The sequence below is a fragment of the Primulina tabacum genome, chromosome 6 (assembly GCF_025594145.1).
Source record: "Primulina tabacum isolate GXHZ01 chromosome 6, ASM2559414v2, whole genome shotgun sequence".
NCBI classification, from domain to species: domain Eukaryota; kingdom Viridiplantae; phylum Streptophyta; class Magnoliopsida; order Lamiales; family Gesneriaceae; genus Primulina; species Primulina tabacum.
Genome location: NC_134555.1, coordinates 9,703,189 through 9,711,167, shown reverse-complemented (window position 1 = coordinate 9,711,167; position 7,979 = coordinate 9,703,189).

Sequence of the window (7,979 nt, the reverse complement as noted above, 5' to 3'; positions counted from 1 at the left end):
GTTTGAGGATTATTCAAAAGTTTGTGGATTATTTTATAACGATTTTATGCTTGTTTTGAACTTTTGATGTTGGATCCTTTTGGAATTATAGTACGTTTTTACTGATTAACGATTCATGAAGTTTTTATGCATATTTCAAATTTTTGGATGTTAAAATATTTTATAAATGTGATGTTTTCGAATTTTAAAGGAAAAAATTATATAAGAAAAAAATTAGTAGTATTTTAAAATTAAAAGTAAAGGACATTTCATATATGAAGAAGATGAAGTCTTAAGTCATGAAGATTATGATAGGTATATAATCAGAATCTAACTGAGGACAAAGTTTTTTGACACGAAACACAGAAAGATTTTTCTAGTTTCTTTAGCCAGACAATAATATCTTATAATATGGTCCAAAAGATCATGAAAGAAAATCATACCATACAGATATATCAAGGATTCTCTGCAAGATAGATAGAAAAGTTATTAGAAAATTTTAGCCTAAGAAATAGAAAACATCATCTAATCTATAAAATTTTCAGAACAAAAATTTCAATCCAATGGAATTTATGGGCGAACCGGATGGACATGCAATTAATGCATATGAAGAAATTAATGAGGAATTACAAAAATTCAAGATAGTAGTAACATGAACCATGTCATGGATTCATATCGGAACAATCCAGATTATGATAAAAGCTACTTTTAAAGAAGGAATAGATTCACCCATTGATATTGCTATATGCGATAAAAAAAATAATTAACTTTCAAGATTCAATACAGGAACTATCTTAGGGAATCTCTATGCAGGGAAAATTGATAGGATCGATTAGTGGGATAATCATTGAGCTACAATAGCTCGATTATTGAAATATTGAACACCGATGAATTAAATCGAGTTTGGTTTTCAAACCAAGCGGAAGACACACATAATAATCATTCGTAGAAATCGATTAAACATTTTGTAAAGCATTTAAAAGATATGCAAGTTGAATGGATAAAAATATTTTGGTCGAAGTATTTTATCAAACACTTGGTAAGCAATAGTTTGATATTTGAAGAACACATAAAATGCTTCAACTATGCATCTTTAAATAATACAAATTATAAGTAAATGCAATAAATAAATATACATGAATTTGTTTATGGATGTTCGGATATTAACAACTCCTACGTCAGCCTTTCTTCCCCTTGAGAAGGATACACTAGAAGACTTTGATTTATACAATTCCTTGTACAAATCCATTTCAACTTAGGACTTATATATTCCCTAATTGAAACTCCTAGCACACCCTCGATTGTAGGTCGCAACCTCACAAGCCACATAATATTTAACGTCTCTTATACCAAAAATACAAACACAATCTTTAATGTCTTAGTGTGGAGACTCACTCAAATAAAATTTAAAGCTCAACTCTCATGTATATGTGTGAGTGATTGTGTGTGAGGATTTAATCATTTACAGTATATTTATCTCTCAAATGTATCATCACACATTGGGCTTGCTCTCATTCTAGATCATTTCTTCATCTAGGTTGCCCATGCTTTGAATTCCCTTCAAAAGCTTGTATTTGATATTCAAGATGTTGTATTTATAGGCTCCAATAATGATATATACGTTAGACACAAGAATATGACTGTTTAGAAAGTTTTTGTACTGTTTCTGATATTGAAACGGTCAATTTTGCCTTGATGGACATTTTTCCGAGCTTAAACTAGTCATCCAGTTTTGCTCCTGGTCTAGTGATTCGGTTTGGCTCAGCTCAATTAATCAACTGGTTCAGTTCTGGTCCGCTAAGCTGGCAAATTGGTTCAGTTTGTCTCTGGTCAACTAGTTCAGTTTTGCTCCTCTGCTCAACTGAACCAAACTGATGAAGTATGTTGAAATCAGCCTGTGCAAAACCAGTAGATTCATCGTCATTTATCAGCATCTTACACTCCGATGCAGACTTTGACCAAGAGTATGATTTTTCGATCATCGTCTTAGCTTCGTAACGCATACTGAATCATTTCATTTTGATAATCGGCATACTCTTGCTAACCAAAATACCGCAACTGCTCATTCTAAACTGATTGTTGTTTTCGTTCAATCAGTTTGGTCTCGCAACCTATCATTTTTCCTATATAACATCCGATTTAGCTCAAATGGCATGAAATACAACTTGTTCCAAATTAAGTTTTCTATTTAGTAGTCTTGGCAAATGGTCATTTGTATTACCGAGCTGTGAGATATAATTAAAATAAACTTGCCAGATTTTCAGCTTGAATAAATTCGAGTTTCAATTTTCATATTGAGTTAACAACTTCATACTTGTGTAAATATATTAGAAACATAATAATAAGTTTTGTTATCATGAAAATTAAGATTATTAGAGTTTCTAAAACCAAAATTATAGTAATAATTTATTCAAGAATTACCTACAACCTGGAAGATCGAGATTTCAGTCGAGTTTTGACGTTGCATAAAAACTTTAAAGAAAAAAGCTGATGAAAGAGGCTAATAGACCAAATTCTATTACATATTCATATTTTCTATCTAATACACATTATTCAGAATTGTTTATTAGAAATGAGTTTATTGAAATACCATAAATATTTGGAAAAGTTGATCAAATAACTAATCCAGAAAGAATCGAGCTTACTTTAATACAGGAAACATATATCTAGATTCAAGACAAACTGATTAAACAAAGAAATCAATGTCTTAAACTGGAACCAAGAAGATTATTTTTTCAAGGAGATATAGTAACAAGTCAAAGATAGGGGAAAACATATGTCCAAGAAGTCCAACTAAGAACAAATTTTTTTTCAACAACAGGAAAACTTAGATGTCTGGAAAATGAAGGAAAGTCGAAATAATATTTGATATTACAAGACAAAGAAATCCATTTTCTTGTAATACTATCGAAATAATATTTGATATTACAAGACAAAGAAATCCATTTTCTTGTAATACTATATACTATTTGGAACAACATATGATAGAAACTTACTGTCGGAGAATTGAAATTTCACATCAAGAGAGTCACATGAAAAGAACCCGATCAATTGGTTCTTGGGCTAGAGTTACTCGAGGAACACAAACCTTGGAAACGACTGGATAATAGAATGGAATTCATGACAGATGATAGAATGTGGAAGATCCAATGACCACGAGTCCATTCTCGATATAAATACCAGTAGGCATGTTATATGTACAATATAAAGTAGAATATGTTGTTGCTTATTTTGATTCAGGGACTGGAATTGTACAACAAAAAGAGGAGTTTTTTCAAAAAAAAAGAAAAAAGAATTAACTCAGATTGCTAGACAAGATTTCTCTAAACGAATCTTAATCTTATGTAAATGGATTAAGATGACAAATATATGAATCGGAGGTGCTGGACAAATATCTTGGTACAAAGTAAAAACACCACCTATTTATTTTCATGATACATGAGCTGACATTCTGTTAGGAAAAAATTTCTTATAAATTTTTAATTCCTAAATACAAGAAAATGAGACTAAAATATTAGTGTTCACATAACACCATGTAATAACAAATACATTTTCCAGAGACTAAGAGAGACATTTTACAAAAATTGTCAATCCAGTTTTGCATCAAGCATGGTGATGAAGGAAAATATATGAACCCAAAAATGAAGGATTATAGACTGTTTGAAGAAAAAATACTCCAATTAAGAGCATATAAGGAGCTCTGACAAAAAAATAGAATTCCTTAAAATAGCTCTACATCAGAATGAGGTAGGGTTTGAATCGAATGTATCCCTAGAAGATATCAAGAAAAAAATCAAATAAAATTACAATGAAAATCCTTTGGTATGGTGGGATAAAAATCAACTCAAAGCAGACTTTAAAATCAAGAAAGACAAAGACTATGAATTTTTCAGATGCAAACCTATCCTAATGAATATAATTGATCAAAAGGATATGCAGATTATTATCAAGGAACATTTGGATATTGGATAATCAGAACAGGAATATCACCATACAACAGTCCATGATTTCTGGTAAGAAATCACTGGGGATATCAAAATAAACAAACCAAGATTGGTTATTAATTATCGAGAAATTAATAAAATCTTGGAGTTTGATGAGTATTTTATATCTAGTAGAAAACATTTGACTACTTGTATACGCAAAGCCAAAAAATTATCTAAATTTGATTGTAAGTTTGGATTTTACCAAATTCGGATGAAAAAAGAAAGTAAGAAATTAACCACTTTCTCCACACCACAAAGTCACTATATTTGAGAAGTCTTAATAATAGGATTGACTACTTCAACCTAGATATTAAAAAAAATAGATAATCTATTTACATATTATTTAAATTCATGTTTGTCTATGTTGATGATGTTTTAATAATATATAAAAATATGGAAGAATATATCAAACACTTAGAGATTTTCTCTAAATATTTTAAGAAAGAATGACTTATATTATTTGAAAAAGAAAACAGTCATTGCTACGAGAAAAATTGATTTCCTCGGCATCAAAATCGACGAGTTAAGAATAATTTTGCAAGAACACACAGTAGAAGATGTGCAAAATTTTCCTAACGTACTAAAAGATAAGAAACAACTTCAAAGCTTTTTAAGAGTTGTTAATTTTATTAGGAAGTTATTTAGGACCTAGCAAAACAAAGAAAAATGCTTAGTTGATTATTGAAAAAAGATGCAAAATTTATATTGACAGAAAAACATACAAAAAGGTTTAGCCAACTAAAAGAAATTTGTAAAAAACTTCCAAAAATGGCTATTACATGAAGATGATTTGGTATTATACACAATGTCAGTGACCATTGGTAGGCAGGGATTTTAAAAAAGCTCACACCAAAAGAAGAAAAACTATGCAGTATTGTAGTGGTCTATTCTCAAAAACAGAATTCATATTATGACATATCAACAAAAAGAATTTTATATAGTAAAAAAGACTTTTGAAAAATGACCATTATTTTTATTTGCAAAGAAATTTACTTTAAATCTTTATAACTCACATGTAAAAGCTTTCTTGAAAATAGAATAAAATCTAAACTCGAGAAAGCTAGATTATTAAGGTAGCAAGTTTTATGTCAAAATTATATTTTTGATATTGTGATTATTAAATCTCATAAAAATATTATTGCAAATTCCTTAACAAGAAATGGACAGCGGTGCTATCAATGTCATCATAAAAATGCATAGGCACTTGAGGGAGCACCTTGAAATGCTTCAAAACGAGTTTAACAAGCTTGCCCTAAATGCAAAAGTTGCGGGTAAGCTACAACAAACACATAAGAGAATTGTCTTTGATCGAATTACAGGATGTGTTGGAACATTTCATGTTCACAATCTTGCTTGATTTTGATGTTAAAAAAACTTGTTGTTTTGTTACTAATGAATTTATCTAAGTGTGGAGTTAGCTGAACGTAACTGAAGCTATAAAAAATGCAAAGTGAAAGTACCAACTGATTAATCGAACTAAATCAGTTCAACTGATTGTCCAGCTGATAGGTGGTTCAGCAGAAGACCTTCAGAAGCCTGGCCAGCTGATGAAGAGTTCAACTGAAGAAAATCTCAGCTGACCAGTTCAACTGATCAATGAAATTAGTTCAGCTGACGAGCCAACTGATTTCACCTCATCAGAACAAGACCAGTTCAACTGACCAGTTCAGAACATCAGTTAGAACCAATCAGTTGCAGAACACGACAAGCTTATTAAATGGAATCCAGATGTGCACAAAGGTACAAAAGCAATTGTCCAATAAAAGGACAATAATAGCCGTTGCATCAGTGTTTAAACCCAAAACGTTCCAAAATGGTTGTCGGAAAGTACAAGACAAATATCAAGGAACATATTCAAAATGCAATGGATATAATAATTGAATCTCACTGTACGATCAAACTTCGCGCCTATAAATAGGAGATGAAGATCAGTGAAGACCAATATATATAAAACAAAAAGAGTGTGTGAAGAAGGAGGGCACGCTAAAAGCCTTATCAGCTTACAAGAAGTAATCAGCCCAGTTGTGAGGGAACACTTCAACGTTTTATCAGCTTAGTATAGAAGCTCTTTTCCCTCAGTGTGTGAAAACACGTTCGCAGTGTATTCATTGTTCAGTTCTCACACACAGTCACACACTATCACTCACATATATCAGATAGTAGAGCTTAAAAGATCATTTGAGTGAGTCTTGCACAAAGACGTAAAACTAGTGTATGTAGTCTTTGACACATACGTTAAACAAGTGTTGGCTGGAAGGTGTTGCCTTCAGTCTAGAGTAAGAGTTTAGTTAGGCAGTAGTGTAAGTCCTAAGTTTAGTGGGTTTGTACAAGGTGTTGTATAAATCAAAGTCTTCTAATGTATCCTAGCCGAGGTGGTAGAAAGGGTGACGTAGGAGCAGCTGAAGTCTCAGAACATCCACAGACATATCTTGTGTGCTTAACTGTTTAATTATCGTTTTCAAACTGATTTGATCAGTTCGAGCTGCTATCGGTTCAGTTCTCACCATAACTGAACTGATATATGCAAGAACCGATACCCCTTATATCAGTTAATCAGCTTACACAAGTTAAAAACTTTAAAACTGATTAGCTTCCTTAATGAAGGATTCGAGTATTTTTCGCTTGGTTTATAATCAAACTCGATTTAATTCATCGGTGTTTACATTCTTAGAACCCGAGCTAGTGCAGCTCATTGAGAATATTGTATTTGAAGCACCTTCAAAGGCTCCCGAACCGATCCATCATGATGTATATCAAAATTCTATAAATGAATAATTTCTGTTAAACCTTATGACAGGAAAAACAACAAGTTTTGCATATGACCTATTTGTAAAGAAAAGAAATCGTCGGTGGAATAAAAAGCTGTCGGAAAAGTACTTGCTGAAAATTGTATAATATGACTCATGTGAGAATATGATCAGAAAACATCTGTCCAGAATTCTATAACCAAAAGAAGCCAGAATTTGGTAACGACTTTCAGCCTAGAACGGATCGAAAGCATCTTACAAAAACATGACCAAGTGATGAGAGACCACACAAAAAATAATTTTCTCATGGACCATAAAAAAGCAGAAGATTTCTCGACAAAGATAAAGTAGTCATGTGATCTAACCACCCCATTAGTGTAGAATGACTCAAAACTAAGAGACGATTCCACTAACTAGTAGAAGATGGACCACTCAACCACCCATAAAGATAAGCCACTAACTAGTAGTTGAAAGGACCACCACTCATAAGATGCTTTCATCCACAACTGGGAGAATAATTCACAAGATTTAAAATCCGGATTTTGAATCCATCAAGGCTTCTGTAAATATTCTGTAAATATCAAGACAAAAGGAAGATGAAGACAAAATTTAACATCTTCATTTTTCTCTCAAAATAAACTTGTAATATTTTTTTTATTGTATGTGTGTCGTAATTACAGCTACTATATGTTTTTAAGCAAGTTCCTATTCCTCTACAGGATGTTACTATGTATTAATAAATTATATATTTGAATAAAAGACCAATATCTACTCCCTCTCATGTATTACTTTACTATACACTCCGAGGTAGGAAAAGAAATAGGGTTGTGCTATGTGTTGTTAAAGGAATCTACGTCAGGAACCATTTATTGCGACTGTGTGGTTGGACGGTGAGAAGCAGTCTATAAAACCCGACGGCACTCCGGTCAAAAAGGTAAACTATTCAATTTATTATACAGAAGCATAATGATCCACTAAAAAAATCAATCATATGAAACATGATATATAGGCTGAAAACTTTGTTTAGCTGCATGTCTTTGAGCTATATGCCTTAAGAATATGCTCAATATGTATAAAATGTTACGTACCGTATTTATGAATATTGAAGATATTTTTGGAAAATTTAAAAGGTCAAGAAGCTCAAACAAACATTTAGAGAAATAAGAAGTAAAAAGTTATGCTTGAGATGATGAGTAATTAATAATTTGCCCAAGATTTTATTTAATTTTTTTTTAACATGATTCTAGAATCCTGGTTAGTTCATGAA